This window comes from Cavia porcellus, unplaced genomic scaffold, assembly GCF_034190915.1.
Source record: "Cavia porcellus strain 051 isolate PalLab524CR breed Dunkin Hartley unplaced genomic scaffold, mCavPor4.1 scaffold_21, whole genome shotgun sequence".
Lineage (NCBI taxonomy): Eukaryota > Metazoa > Chordata > Mammalia > Rodentia > Caviidae > Cavia > Cavia porcellus.
In genome coordinates this window covers 45,627,806-45,644,505 of record NW_026947504.1, presented here as the reverse complement: position 1 = coordinate 45,644,505, position 16,700 = coordinate 45,627,806, and the positions used below count along the sequence as shown (strand labels likewise).

Below are 16,700 nucleotides of genomic sequence, written 5' to 3'. Positions count from 1 at the left end.
AACTTAGTTGATTGATGCCTTTTCTCCTGACTCTTGAGAACCACATAATTTATGGATTTCATTTTGAGAGTAACTGCTTTGAGGAGAAAATGCACAAAGAAAACTTACTAAAAGATTAAACATTTAACCAGACCCTTGTACTAATGTAGTAAGTGTTAATATACTGCTTACCTGGTAAATCGGGCTTCATAAAGTTCAAGGACCCTATGGATAATAAACGTACATGATTCTTGTTCTTCCCCCTGCTTTTGGTCAGCATGACAACTTTCTGTGGATTTCAGCAGGGGAATGAAGAGTCTAGTTAAAATTTGGTCTTTCCTGAGCAAAGCAACAGTCAGTCTTTAATAATGGCATTCCAACTACCCAATCCTATCTTTCAACCAGGAAATTCCCAAGTTACAGTTCTTGGAATTTCTCTGGCCTTTGGGGTTTCCATTACTTTAGAAAAATCTGGCTTCTAGAATTCCTGGTGACAAACTAAGGTTTAGTAGTTGTTACGAGATTTTTGGGGATTGAGGGGTAAACCTGGTATTCTAAATGTGACTTACCAGTGCCTCTCTCTATTTGATATGTAGCAGTTGTGTGAGAAGAGCCAATGGTCCTTCTGGAAACTCTGGTAGACCATTTTCTCAAACTGAATTTATTCTCAACTTGGATCTAAAGAGTTTAACAACCCTGTCACATATACTACTAGTAAGCCTAATCACAGTTTTATACATGATTCAAGTTCTCTACCATCAATAAATGATATGTGACCTAAAGATTGCTTTGAATCCTGTTCTGTTGTTCAGTACATATATCACCTCTGATAATTTCATGTATGTGCTACACTGATGTTTTAACTGCCACTTCCACAAGTCATTGCTTGAAATAGTAAACCACATGGCAGCCAAGGTAATGAATCAGAGGATTTAGGAACCATTGACTAACAAATCTTCAATGAACCTAATTGTAATGTCTTCCAGCCCAAATATCTGTAGTGTGTCTAACAGCTATTATGTCAAATGGCTTGTTGAATTCCAGAATCATTATATCCTGGTCTTGCTGTTCTGCTGGTCTAGTGATCCTTTCATAAAAAGAAAATGTAGATAATTTTATTTGGCATTTTAAATTAACACATTCTGCCTCAGTAATTATCATTTCTCCTTTGGAAGACTATCTTGCAAACCATTCTTTCTAAGACATTCATTTTAGAATTTTCCCCAAGATTGCTGTCAAGAGTCAAATAGCCTACTTTCTTCATTTGAAAAATTAAAATTGTTTGTGGTCATGTTTTTCAACAACTCTCCATAGCTCTTTAAAAATTATGGACAATGTTTTGTGGATCCTTTAAAAAGTAACTTAAATATTTGGTGCAGAATTTACCCATACCACACAATTTGCTCATTCTAGCCTTTAGTTTCTACTTCAATTTTTTCTGACAGCTGTTATCCTACAACACTCACATAAAATCAAAACAACTCTAAAGCACATTATCAACTGCAAATGTACCGAGATGGTAAGGATAATAAATTCAGTGATAGCTGGAAGCTATCTTTAAGCCAAAATAGATACATCGCATTAAATTTAAGTCTAATAAAGGCTCCCACTAAAAGAGATATAGTTGTGCAGATTAAAAAACAAAGCCTGATCTGACGTTTATAACATAAGAATGCAGAAAGCTTGATGGTAAAAATATGAAAAACTAAAACTGTGCAAACACTAACTAAAGAAAGTGTATTAATACCAAACAAAGTGGCTTTTATGTGGAAGTCATTCCCAGGTGAAAACAAAGATATTTCATAATAATCAATGATCAGTTAAGTCCAGGAAGACTTAATTCTAGGTATGTATCCATCTAATATGTACTCTCAACATATGTAGAGAAAAAAAATACACATGAAAAGAATCAATAGTAAATGTAATGTCATATAAGATAATATAGTAAGCTATCTTGGTAGCTAATAAACAGTTCTTCACAAAATTTCAGTAAGAATATAAATGTGAATAATCCAAATAATTTCTACCACCTGGACATATATGATACAGTGCTCCCACAATTTCCAAGTAAAGATTCTTTTCAGGGGTATGCATGATACTCACAAAACATATAACAGGTTTTAATATTAGTCACATTGAATTTAAAAGAGCTTCACAAAAGAGACTGTGTTCTTTGTTCTTTAACCACAGTACACTTCAGACAGCAACTGATAATATAAATCAATTGACATATTTTGATCTGTTTTAAAATTGGAATACACATTTCTAAATAACCCATGTGTCAAACAACAACAGAATTTTAAAAAAATTTAACTGAATTATAATCAATGAAACTTATGAACTCTTCTGGTACTTAGAACAGAATTTATAACCTTAAATGCATATATTAGAAAAAATAAAGTCTGAAAACCAATGACTTCAGCAAACAAAGAAATTAGAGGGCAAAAGTTAAGTCTAAGGAAACTGGAATTGAAAAAATAGCAATAGAATAGAGAAGATGAACATAGTTCCTCACTTGACACAATAATAAAAGCAAAAAAATCCAGATAATATTTAAACTATATCTCTAAATTAAAAATAAATTAGACAAAATGTAAATATTCTTAAAAGCATAGCTTATCAAAGTGAACAGAATAATTAATACAAGATTGTATAAATCTATACTTACTGAGAAAGTTGAATCTACAATTTATAATTTCCTACAAAAAACAACTCTAATTACTTTTGGCTTCATGTGTGAATTTATCCAAACATATAAAGAAGAAATGTTACCAACATTTTACCAACTTTATTGGGGGCAAGGGAATACATCCTAATTTGTCTTCTGACATGAGTATAATTTTGGATAAAAACTTAGAATAAAAGCAGAAACTTGCAGTACAATTTGCTGACCAACATGGACCCAAAAGTTCTAAGTAAAACATAATAAAGTGAACCTAGTCATATGTAAAAGATCATACCCAGCATACATAAAAAATTTACGTTATCTCTAAGATAGCCAGTCCAATAGAAGGAATTTGAACAAAGACTTTTCATGATGAATATCTGAATGTCTAAATGTAAGGTGAAAAATATGTAACCTCTTTTGCTACTGGGAATTGGAAAACTAAAGGAATAATATAAGACACACTGCCCCGTCACCAGAAGGGCGATTATTGAAAGGCTAACTACAAAGCTTGATCTCAGCCTTTTGCTCTGAAGATGACAGTGTATATTGTAAAATCCCTACAAAAACATTTATTGGAGGACCCATGGTATTTAAATATGTGCATACACTCTTGCCCAGCATTTGGTGTCTGTGTGTGCTTATGCGTGAGAGAAACACATGGAAATATGCGCCCAATGCATTCACAGAACTGTGTAGAGCAGGGTGCTCTGTAAAAGGCTACAACGGAGAATAATAAGTACAATAGCTGCTAAAAGCACTGTGGATAGTTCTTCCGCCAAACCTTTGCCATCATGTCAGCTACTATTGCAGCTCTGGCCGCTTCCTATGGATCAGGGTCCAAATCGGACTCCAGCAGTGAGGGCAGTCCATGTCTGCTGCCAGCTGCCGACTCCCTCATGCACCTGACTAAGTCGCCTTTGACCAAGTCTTCTCTGGCAGTGGCAGTGGCCTCGGCTCCAGAGGTGGCGTTAAGGAAGACTTGGAGACTGGCGTTCACCTTGACCCTGCTGTCAAGGAAGTTTAGTATAATCCTACCTATGACACTATGTTTGCTCTCGAGCTTGGACCAGAAAATTCCTTTAGAACACAGCAAATGACTGCTCCTAGAAATGTGCTTTCTGGATATGCTGAACCAGTTCATATCAATGATTTCATGTTTGAACAGCAAAGAAGAACTTTTGTCACATATGACTATGCGTTGGATCCTTCATTAGATAATCATCAAGTGTCTGCTAAATACATTGGTTCTGTAGAAGAAGCTGAAAGAAATCAAGGTTTAACTGTATTTGAAACTGGTCAGAAGAAAACAAAAAAGAGGAAAAAGTTCAAAGAAAATGATGCATCTAATATTGATGGTTTCTTGAGGCAAAATATGTGGATGAAAAAGTTGTAGCCAAACCTTCAGAAGAAGAACAAAAAGAATTGGATGAAATCACAGCAAAGAGGCAGAAAAAAGGCAAAGAAAAACAGAAGCCTTTGGAGGAGAAGACAACCTTACAAGTTAAAGATATGTATGACTATCAAGGCAGGTCCTATCTTCACATACCTCAAGATGTTGGTGTTAATTTACAGTCTTCTGTACCACTTGAAAAATGTTATCTTCCCAAAAAACAAATTCATGTGTGGTCTGGACACACAAAGAGTGTATGTGCAGTAAGATTGTTTCCCCTTTCTGGCTATTTATTGCTGTCTTGTTCCATGGACTGTAAAATTAAGCTATGGGAGGTTTATGGAGACTGGCGCTATCTACGAACATTTATTGGTCACAGTAAAGCTGTTAGGGATCCAGTTTCTCAGCGCAGCCTATGACAGGTATCTTAAACTCTGGGACACTGAGACAGGACAGTGTATATAGAGATGCACAAACCGAAAAGTACCCTATTGTGTCAAATTTAATCCTGATGAAGATAAACAAAATTTCTTTGTGGCTGGGATGTCTCATAAAAACATTGTGCAATGGGACATTCGAAGTGGAGAAATTGTTCAGGAATGTGATCGACATTTGGGAGCTGTCAACACCATTGTTTTCGTTGATGAGAACAGAAGATCTGTGAGTACATCTGATGATAAGAGCCTGAGAGTTTGGGAACGGGATATCCCTGTGGATTTCAAGTTCAAAGCTGAACCTAGTATGCACTCAATGCCTGCAGTCACTTTGTCTCCAAATGGTAAATGGCTAGCATGCCAATCCATGGATAACCAAATCTTAATTTTTGGAGCACAGAAAAGATTCAGACTGAATAAGAAAAAATTTTTAAAGGCCACATGATAGCAGGCTATGCTTGTCAAGTAGGCTTTTCACCAGACATGAGCTGTGTGATTTCAGGAGATGGAAATGGAAAATTAAACATTTGGGACTGGAACACCACCAAACTCTACAGTCGATTTAAAGCTCATGATGAAGTGTGGGGCTGGGGATTTAGCTCAGCGGCATAAGCGCCTGTCTTGCAAGCAGGCAGTCGTGAGTTCGATTCCCGGTACTGATAAAAAGGATAAACTCATGATGAAGTGTGCATAGGTGCAGTGTGACATCTGCATGAGACATCAAAGGTCATCACATGTGGCTGGGATGGTGTCATTAAACTATGGGATTAATGAGATTAGTTCTTAAACCACTAGGATCATTTTTGATCCAATGTCATATTTAACTGTATTTAATTATTAAATGTGTTGGATGACAACTTGATTTATAGATAATGTTTTCCTTACCTGGCCTTACGAAGCTGACTATTTAAAAAAAGCTTCATAAATTTGCCTCATGTCACTGGCAATTTCATTTTGTTCTTTATGGATATTATTTATACAATGAATAAACCATTGACTTTCTGTGTGATAAGTATTGTTGAGAGGCAGTTTAGATTTAATTCCTATGCATCACCAAAAGATTCCTCTTTGGTATCAAAAAAGAATCCCTACTAGATTTGGGATCCTTTAGGAAATAATGTAATTCATGACTCAGGAAGGTACCTTATACTTACCTACCTGTTCAATCAGGAGGACAGTAAAGAACAAAGATGATGTAATCCAATACATATTTGAAAGAAGACTAAAACCACTTCCATTACATTTAGTGGGTCAAGATCTAAACTTTTTGCCTTCCTGAGTTCCACTATTTTTTATGACATGAGTTGTATATTTTTATTTGCAAATCAGTAACTTTTTACTGCAACATTCCTCTAAATATTAAATAACATAAAATAAAAATCAGTCATGAGTTCTTTTCTTGACTTTCTTCTGGATCATTATAGACAGAACTTACATATTTAAGCAAACACTTCCATTATTTTTGAAGATGGAACTCAAGAGAATGAGCCAAGGCTTTGCCCTTTATATTCACCGTCAGTAAGGACCTGGCTATTGCTGAAGAAATCAGAGTCCCCTGGGTCACTGCTTCCGCAGTGTCACTTCTGAAGTCCTCCTCATAGGAGACAGATTATGAAGGCATGGTCCAAATGCCAACATTGATTTCTTTTGAACTCATGTTTTATCTTTAAATGACACTGGGTTTTGATTGTAACACGTATGCAGAATTTTTAAAGCTAGAAAAAAATTTTTTTTCTAAATCTGAAAAAAATCGATACTACAAGAATATGGCTAGGGTTTCCCAGTTTGAAAAGCAGTGACCCTGATTCAAAAAGAAAATAGATTAAAAGCTTCAGATTATAAAATTAGGAAGGTCTCTTGATTATATTAGCTAAAAGCACTTTAGTTTGACAAGCCACTTCTGTTTTAGTAAGACTTATTAGGTGTTTGAATGTGGTTTGAAATAGTTCAGTACCATGCTAAAAATAAAGACTGGTTGAGAGTTGCTCTCGAGTGCTGACTTAAGAAGCAAAATTATGTTGAAGGTTGGTAATCTCCGAGCGTTAACACAGGAATGTTATTTGTTATCACAAGTGCATGCTTTTTGTCTTCAGAGAGCTTCCATTTTTAAGTTATAATTTAAATCCTGGTCAGACAGGCATAATGGTAAACCTCTTGTTAACCCAGCATTCTGGAAAGCAGAGACAGGAGGATCACAAATTTGGGCCAGCCAGGGCAACTTAGCAAAATTTTAGAAAGGACTGAGGACATAGCTCACTGCCAGGGCCCTGGGCTCAATCCCCAGGACCACAAAAAGGAAAGAGGGGCTGATAAAATGACCAGGCTCTGTATCCACATATAAATAAATTTCAAAGAAAATAAAAATAGAGATGTACCTGACACACATGCATCCAAAGAAGCAGAAGCATCCTGCATAGCTGCTGCCATTCCTTTGTATCTATAGCCAGGAAGAGGCAGGTAAGAGGAAGAAAATCAAGAGCATTCTTTAGGTCCAGCCACTAGTCTAACAAGTGTGAATTAATAAAATGAGATGGGAAAAAAGAATCATACATCTAAACTGTTGTTCAGCACCAGTATTGTTTAAGTTACAAATCATAATTTCTAAATCTGGATTTGTTTTAAGTTTTATTTAAAAGGAAAAAGAGAAAAAAACAAAACAAAACAAAGCGGTGTAAGGGTACAAGTAATACAGAATTACAAAAAAAAAAAAAAAAAACAGTAAGAAATCACCAGTTAATAGATTACACATTATCATCTTAGAGATAGTTGCTCAAGTCACAGTATCAAAGCATACAAAGTGGACATTCAAACAGAGAGACTGCAAACAGTTGTGTTCAATGATCCAACCAAAAACATTAATATGGTCAGCTATTTAACACCCCTAAACACACTTGCTGTTGTATCCTTTAGAGCACATTTTCTTCCCTTTCTTTTTTACAACAAAATTTACACATTTTGGGTTTTATTACTCCTTAGTTCTTATTACTTTTTTTTGGAAGAGAATAAAGTCAAATATGGCAAAACAAAGCTGTCGGTCAAAACCAAGGATAGACATAGCACATGATGTAGAACAGAGTACAAGGTTATCAACAATAGTTATCATAATGCCTCTTGCTTCCTTAAAAAGAACTGTCTATTTCATTGGGTATTATAAAGTTTAACAAAACAGTAGAGAACAAGACCAATAAAACTTAAACATTGTAAACATTACAGGACTTCCAAAGGAGATAATAGTCAAACCAGAATGGGCATTTAGTGAATCTTATTGCCTTCAAAGTAGTTGTCTATACCCTCAAACTTGATACTATCATACAGAACGGAACAGAGTCTAACCAGTCAAAACAAGATAGTAGAAGTATTACAGGACTTCAAATCAAGTTAATAGGAAATCAAAAAAGTTACTATACTATATCCTGCTAATTTTTAAAATTTTTCCCCTTAATTAAAAAAACCCTTAATTTAAAAAACATCTAAATAATTTTTTTAATGAATAAGGGAGAGATTGAGATAAAAGAGGACATAACAACATAACAATACAGGTCAAAGCATGACTGTTTCAGCAACCTAGTGCTTCACCCCCAAATAACCCAACTTAATAGTAGTTACCATAGTGTCTTTTTCCTTGAAATATTTGAATATAACTTCATATACTATAGCTTCAAATATTTCCATATCAAGAAGCCAAGAATAAAGCCTTTCCAATTAATAAGTGAAAACTTTATAAGGCTTCAAGGCCACATAATGGGAATCATGATTACCACATACTTTTATATATTTGAATCATTACTTACATTAGGGAAACTATTCGGTATTCACACATGTGAGATTGATTTATTTCACTTATGAGTATGGTCTCAAGCTGTGCCCATTTATTGATAAATATTTCAATGTGATCCTTCTTTATAGCTGAGTAATATTCCACTGTATAAAAATACCACAACTTTTTTATTCATTCCTCAGTTGATGGACACTTAGGTTGTTCCAAGATCTGGCAATTACAAATTGTGCTGCTATAAACATGGGTGCACATATATCACTGTGGTATGATGCTTTCAGTTCTTCTGGGAATATGCCTAGAAGTGGAATAGCTGGAATAAATGGGACTTCCAATCCCAGCTTTTTGAGAAATCTCCAGACTGACCTACACAAAGGTTGTACCAGTCTATACTCCCACCAACAGTGTAGGAGAGTTCCTTTTTCCCCACAGCCTCTCCAGCATTTGTTGTTGTTGGTTTTCTTGATCCTGGCCATTCTTTCAGGAGTGAGATGGAATCTCAGTGTGGTTTTAATTTGCATTTCTCTAATGACCAATGATAATGAACATTTTTTCATGTATTTATTTGCCATTTGTATTTCTTCATCTGAGAAGTGTGTATTCATCTCAGATGCCCATTTTTGGATTTGATCTTTGAATTTTGGGGGTCTGAGTTTTTTTAAATTCTTTATATGTTTTAGACAAGAGTCCCTTGTCTGAGAGGGAGTTCACTAAAATCTTTTCCCAGTTTGTGGGTTTTCTTTTTACTATGCTGGAGATTTCTTTTGACATGCAGAAACTTTTTAATAAGAAGTGGTCCCAGTTACTGATTCTGGGAAGTATTTGCCATGCAGTTTGAGTCCTGTTCATGAATTCTCTGCCTACCCCTATGTCTTCAAGGTTTCTACCTAATTTGTCTTCCAATAGATTCTAAATCTGGATTTATTTTATTGTGGTTTTGACTGTTTCTAAACAAAATTGTGTGCATAAGTTTTTTCTGTTTTGAAAATATCCTATTTTTGAATAAAGCATCTTTTATGGAAAAAAAGCACTATGGATATAGAGTAGTTTATTCAAATAATGGAATATTTTAGAATAAAATGAATCAAACAAATACTATATGCAGCAATGTGGTAGTATCAATAAATATATTTAGAGTAAGTAAATCTAGTGACAATATAGACAGTAGTGTTAAAAGTGTAGATTATTATCATCATCAACAAGAGGGGAAGGGAGGGTTAGTATGCGGGAGAATGGACAGGGAGAGGGTTCCTGGCACACCAATGAGTTTTAATTCAGTTCCTTTGTGTGTGTGTGTGTGTGTGTGTGTGTGTGTGTGTGTGTGTGTATGTGTGTGGGTGGTATGGGGAACTGAACCCCGGTCCTTCACACTGAGATATATCCCTAGTCTTTTTCAAATTTTTTAATTTATTTTTATTTTGAAACAAAATCTTATTAAGTTTCTATGTAGCCCAGGTTGGTCTCAAACTTACAATCTTCCTGCCTCAGCCTCCCAGTGTGTCATGCACCACCACAGCTGGCTAAGTTTCAACATCTTGACCTGTGAGGTAGTTACACACTTGTGTTTGCTTTTCATAAAATGATTAGTACATTTCTAAGTTTATATTTATATATTAGTTTTACATAAAAATTTTAACAGATATTATACAATTAATACTTTTGTTATTTGCAAAAATGAATAGAGAACTGATATAATCCCTCAATAAGAGAATATAGGAACATAATTCTCACTCACTGTTCATGGAAATGTGAAGTGGTACAATTGGTGTTTGGAGATGGATTGAAATTAAGTAATGAGTTTGAAGACCCATTCTCTGATCTAGCAAATATTCTAAGAATATACCTATAGAATTTTATGTGTATATATATTAGAACTCCTGTAATATTATGTCCCAAATGAAAACCACCCATGTGTCTATCAAAATATGATATATAAATTATAGTGTTTCCATAAAATAAATGCAGTGCAAAACAGCAATATAGATGCAAACATTGCATGGATGAATTGTAAAAACAAAATACAAAGCTAAAAGAAAAAACAGGAAAAACACACATGGCATGGATTTCACTCAGTTTAGGTTTGGAAATACGCAAGTGAAGCTATTGTCTTGTGAGTGCTATATACAGATGGTAAAAGTGCAAAGAAATATAGTGATGCTACATAACTACAAAATTCAACAAAGTGGTTACAAAAGGAAGTCAAGAAGGGAAAGAGTGAGGTTATGAACGAACTGGAGATTATTCCTCAGGCAATAACATAAATGAGCAAAGATGGCCCATTATAGGACAAGACTGGAAAGCTATTATGGCAAACGCCCTTCATAACTATTGGGTAGCCAACGAAACATTCAAATATACTCTTGAGCCAAATAGAAGACAAATATTTTTGATTCTTTCAAAAATACAGCTTCAGTCAGGCTATTTTGCATAACCATCTCAGTTGTGGACCCACAATTTATTACATGTTTATCACCCTACAATAATATATATTTATATTTTTGAAAATGTATCTTCATCCATTCAAAAGTCAACCAAGAGGATTGGGAATATGGTGCAGTAGAAGAGTTTTGCTCAGAATGCACAGTGGTCTAAATACAACCTACAATTCTGCAGTCAATCAATCAATCAATTACCAGGAGCATGCTGGGTGAGGTGGTGCATGCCTGTAGTCCCAGAACTCTGGAGGATGAAGCAGGAGGATGCCAGTGATTTCAAGTTCAGGCTGGGCTACAGAATGAGTTCAAGACTAGTTAGATCCTGTTTCAAAACAAAACAAATAAAACCACCCAGGAACACTGTCTAAGTTATCACCATCTTTCTTATCTCCCTAAAGTATAAGAAGAAAAAGATAATGCATGTCAAACTAATGCAAAAATGCTACAGTAGACTTTGTGAGAAGTAAGGTCAATAAATAAGACTATTGGGTTTGATGCTGCTAAGCACTTCCACCAAAGGTTCAGCAAACTCAGTTTGGTCTTACCAAGGCATGCATGTCAAGAAAGGATGTATCTGAACTTTCTTCAGTTATATTCATTCAAGGTATGAAATGATTTATAAGACATAAGTAGAGTTTTTAAAAATACTTTTCTAACCATTTACATTCTTTGTTTGTTTCTTCTACCATAGCTGGTCTTTCTCAGATTGTATTTTGCTGGACCATGATGGACTAAGATCCTAAGGCTGCATTAAAAGAGCTAACGTTGGATATAGATGGCCCCTCACAACAGTATCAAGTGACCAGCTATGAAGGCAACTCTAGTGTAGTCATTTGCAACTGACCTTCCTTTTTTATCTTGTGAAATCTGTGAAGTTGTGTTAGGGATTGCCAGTGTGACTGAGGGCCTTGTTATTTGGGTGAATATGTGTAATATTGGGTAGGTGGAGCTGCTATAATCTAGTGATACTGTTTTATCTCAAGGGGGTGATTTATAAGTCAGGGGAAAGCTATCCAAGAATAACTCTGAAGCTATTGATAAAAAGCTATTGTATCTTGGAATTCCTATTTATATCTTTCTGCTTTTTATTTTATGCTTTTTTAAATTTTAAAACCTCTTTCTAATACAACAAAATAATACTGAAGATTATATCAATGGATCACAGATAAAATTAAAGAAGTAATTAAACAATAGCTACAAGCAAACAAAAATTTAGGTACAACACACTAGAACCTGTGGAATGCACTGAACATAGTCCTAAGAGAGAAATTTATAGTGCTGAATTCTCACCCAGAAAACAGAGTGAGCACAAATAAACAACCTAATTCTGCAACTCAAGTCAAGGCCCATACAAGGGAAGAAATTATAGAGATCAAAGGAGAAATTAACATAATTGAGACTAAGAAAATAATACAAAGAATTAATGAATCAGTTGGTTTTTTAAAAAGATAAATAAAATTGACTAACCCCTAGCCAGTCTTACAAAAAAAAAAAAAAAAAAAAAAAAAAAAAAAAAAAAAGAAAGAAAGAAAGAAAGAAAAAACCCTTAAATTTATACAATAAGAAATGAAAGTGGCCAAATCACTACAGACCATGTGGAAATTCAGAAGATTATCAATACCTACTTCAAAAATCTTTACTTGCATAGGATGTAAAATACAGAAAAAAACTGACAGATTCCTAGGAATGTATGAATTACCAAAGCTGGGTCAAGAAGACATAAAAATTCTGAATAACCCAATATCAGTTAATGAAATTGAAAATGTAATTTAAAACCAATCAACAAAGAACAACTCAGGTTCTGATGGATTCAAGCTGAATTCTACAAGAAATTAAAAGAAGGTGCAATGCCAATACTCCTCAAACTCTTTAATGAAATTGAAAGGGAAGCAGTTCTACCTAACTCATTCCTGGTTATCCTGATACCAAACAAGACAGAGACAGACTGAAGCAAAAAAAAAGAATTACTGCCTAGTCTCCCTAACGAACATAGATGCAAAAATCCTGAAGAATATACTGCAAACCTAGTGAATCCTCGAGAAGATTATACACCACAGCCAACTGGAAATCATTCCAAAAATGCAAAGTTCGTTCAACATATGCAAATCAATAAACATAATACACAGTAGCAACAGAACCAAATACAAAAATCACATAATCTTCTCAATAGATGCAGCAAAAACTTGATAAAGTCCAACACTCATTCATGATAACAGCCATACAGAAAATCAGAAAAGATGTTATTTATCGCAATCTGATAAAAGCCATCTATGACAAGCCAAGAGCCAACATCATAATAAATGGTCCCAAACTCAAAGCTTTCATCCTAAAATCAGAAACAAGACAAGGATGTCCACTGTCTCCACCCCTATTCTATATAGTTCTGGAAATAGTAGCAAGAGCATTTAGACAAAAGAGAAAAATAAAAGGAATAAAATAGGGGAAAAAAAGTGAAATTGCTTGCTGATGATGTGATATTCTATGTAGAAGATCCCAAAAACTCCATCAAAGGACTTTCAGATGTAATAAGCAAATTCAGTAACAAAGCTGGATACAAAATTAACATTTAAAAATCAGTTGCATTCTTGCACACCAACAAACTCACCGAGAGAGAAATTAGACAAACTACACCCTTTGCAATAGCATCCAAAAAAATTGAAATTTTTAGGAATCAGTGTAACACAGGAAATAAAAGAGCTATTATAGTACTCTGAAAAAGGAGATCAAAGAAGATATTGGAAAGTGGAAAGATGTCCCTTACTCATAGATAGGAAGAACCAACGTTGTGAAAATGGTCATGGTCTCAAAATGTCATACAGATTTAATGTAAGCCTGATCAAAATATCATTAGCATATCTCACAGATCTAAAGAAAACAGTCCTAAAATTCATTTGGAAACAAGAAATCTAGAACAGCAAAAATAATATTGCACAACGAAGGCAAGGCAGGAGGCATCACGATCCCTGCCTTGAAATTATACTACAAAGCTACTATGATAAAATCAGCATTGTATTGGAAAGAAAACAAAACAAAACACAACAAGAAACAGACTTGAGGATCAGTGAAACAGATTAGAAGATGCAGACACAACTACAAACACACACAGACACCTTATCTCCGAAAAAGGGGCCAAATATGTTAACTGGAAGAAAGATAGCCTATTTAATAAATGATGCTTGAAAAAGTGACTTTCCACACGCCAAGAACTAAAACTAAACCCATCTCTATCACAGTGCACTAAGTTAGAGTCAAAATGGATCAAATATCTAAATAAGAAAACAGAAACACTAAATCTACAGGAAGGCAAAGTAGGCGGAAAGTTCATGAATAAAACACAAACTGCACAGGAAACACTTCAAAGAATCTATGACTGGGATCTCATCTTATTAAAAAGATTTTGCACCTCAAAAGAAATCACCAACAGAGTGAAATGAAACCCAGAAAGTGGGAAAACACTTTATCCAACTATCTCTCAGACAAACAGCTTCTATCTAGAATATATAAAGAATTTTTAAAAAATAAGGCCCCCCAAATTGAAAGACCCAATCCAAAAGTAGGCATCTGAGATGAATACATGCTTTTCAGATGAAGAAATACAAGTTCCAAAGAAATATATGAAAAAATGTTCAATATCATTGGTCACTTGAGAAATGCAAATTAAAACAGCGCTGAGTTTCTATCTCATCCCAGAAAGAATAGCTGTCATTCAGCAATCAACCATTAACAAATGCTTGCCGACCTATGGGGAAAAAGGAAGTGTGATTTTTGTATTTGGTTCTGTTGCTACTGTGTATCATGTTTATTGATTTGCATATTCTCTCCTGTAGGTGGGAATATAGACTGGTACAAGCACTATGAAGTCATTGTGGAGATTCCTCAAAAACTACTATTGGAAGTCTCATTCAACCTAGCTATTCCCCTTCTGGAAATTTTCCCAGAAGAATTAAAAACATCATCCCACAGCTATGTGGATGCACTCATGTTTATAACAGCAAGGTATAATAGCTAAATCTTGGAAGCGACCCAACTGCCTATCAGTGGAGGTATGGACAAAAAGATGTGGTATTTTTATACAGTGGCATTCTCCTCAGCTATAAAGAAGAATAAACTCAAGGCTTTTATATGTAATGGATGCAACTTGACATGATACAGACAAAGGACAAGTTCCTACATTCAGCCCTAACAGTAGAGAGACAATCATCACTTTGGCATTGATTCTCAAAGCCTCTATTCTCGAAGAAGGCCAGATGACAACCACAGGCTCAATAGTTTTACAGAAGAAATTCTCTGAATTTAGGGGTTCTTAATTTTTTATAAGGAAGAATTTTTTCTCTCAGTTTTCCAATGCTCTTTACTATATAATTATCTTTGAAACTATATTCCAGAAAAAACACAAGCCCATGTCTGTGGTCCCAGCACATGAGAAACATGAAAGACCTATGGACAATTTTCAACCAACAATGTTCTCTAAATTCTATATCTTCTTGGAAATCATTGGGAAATTTAGTATAATTATACTAGTGTTTTAACAATTCATCTGGCTCTCCCATTAGTAGTTGTGAATTTTTCTCCTTACACATGCAGTATAATTGAACATCTTTGTAACTTTTCTATAAAGCAGTGGACACTTATTGCCTACTTTCAGACTAGTTGTCAAAATAGTGTGAGCCCGGAGCTGACTGCTAGATTGTAAGGAAGCCTCTCTTCACAAAAGAGAGTTAACAACAACTAATGCACAATTCTATAACAGCATTTTTTGAACATTCTTCTCGGGATTTGTGCTTTAACCAGATTTTCTATTATCGTCATTAACAGACAATTCAACTGAGGGTCACTTATTGACTATTGATGACACAACTTGGTCCAAATATTTGTTACGCGTTTCCCTGATCTGCCTTCAATTACTGTTAATTGATCTATCAAATCCTCATTCTTTCTTTCAGAAATCACAGTCTTACTAACACCCAATCCTTGCTGAGAGGATTGTCAAGAGCTCTGAAGTGTCTGAGATTATATTCCTTTTGCAAGCTAATAATGCCATTTCATAGATTTTGGGAGAAGATAAAAAACTCCTATGTCCCAGACAAGGGCGGCTGAGAATCCATAGCAACAGCAGTAGACAAAGGACCAGTATCTCCCAAACCCATTCTTCCAGGGTGATATGGACAGTCAGCTGATACTCGGACACAAAGTTGCTCATGTTACAGGAGGAAAAACTTGAAATTAGGGAACCTCAATTTTTATACTTGGCAGTGAGCAAATTTGTCTGATCTTTTTTCTCAGAAGAAAATGTTAAATATTAATCAGCTTTCTGCTGTCATGACTAAATAACACCAGAGATAAACTTCAAGGAAGAAAGGTTTATTGTGGAAAGCAGTTTTCAGTTTCATGTTCACTTGGGTTCCTTGCTGTTGGCCTGTGGGAATATCTGATAGAGCAAAACTACCACATGGTGGCCTGGATGCAACGAGGGATGGAAAGGGGCCAGGCTCCCGGTAAACCCACAATGACCCGTACTTCCCCTGTAGGCTGACCTCCCAAGTGTCCCACTATCTCTCCACAGCATCAAGGCTGGGGACAAGGCCTTGGCATATGGGTCTTTGTGGAATTTTAAAATAATAAGGTTATCTTTATAATACTGCTCAATAAACAAGCCTACCTTTCTTGTGAGTGGGCACAATATCGCTAGCTCCCATAGCTCTGCCGTATAAATAACCTTGAAAAGGTAATTAGGAACCAAAACAGCCAGTATCTCTGCTCATTAAATATACAGAAATCCCACAGATCCATGAAGAAGTGTCTTCCAATAAGCATTCCCTTAGCAAATCAATTTCACATGAATCTCTGTCTCCAGTTCTGTTTTTTTTTTTTTTAATTCAACACAGTGAAAACAAAAAGGAATGGGAGAGGTCACATCTGAAAACCACAATAACTATGATTATGACTAGACATTATTTAATTTTGTAGATGATTAAATTGAATAACAGTGAAAAGGCATTTCTAATGGCCACAGGTTTGG

At 35.1% G+C, this 16,700-nt stretch overlaps 1 pseudogene; it reads left to right on the top strand.

Annotated features, from left to right (window-relative positions):
- The first annotated feature begins 3,438 nt into the window (after positions 1-3,438).
- On the top strand, positions 3,439-5,244 carry LOC100729207 (pre-mRNA-processing factor 17-like; annotated as a pseudogene).
- Positions 5,245-16,700: the final 11,456 nt, after the last annotated feature.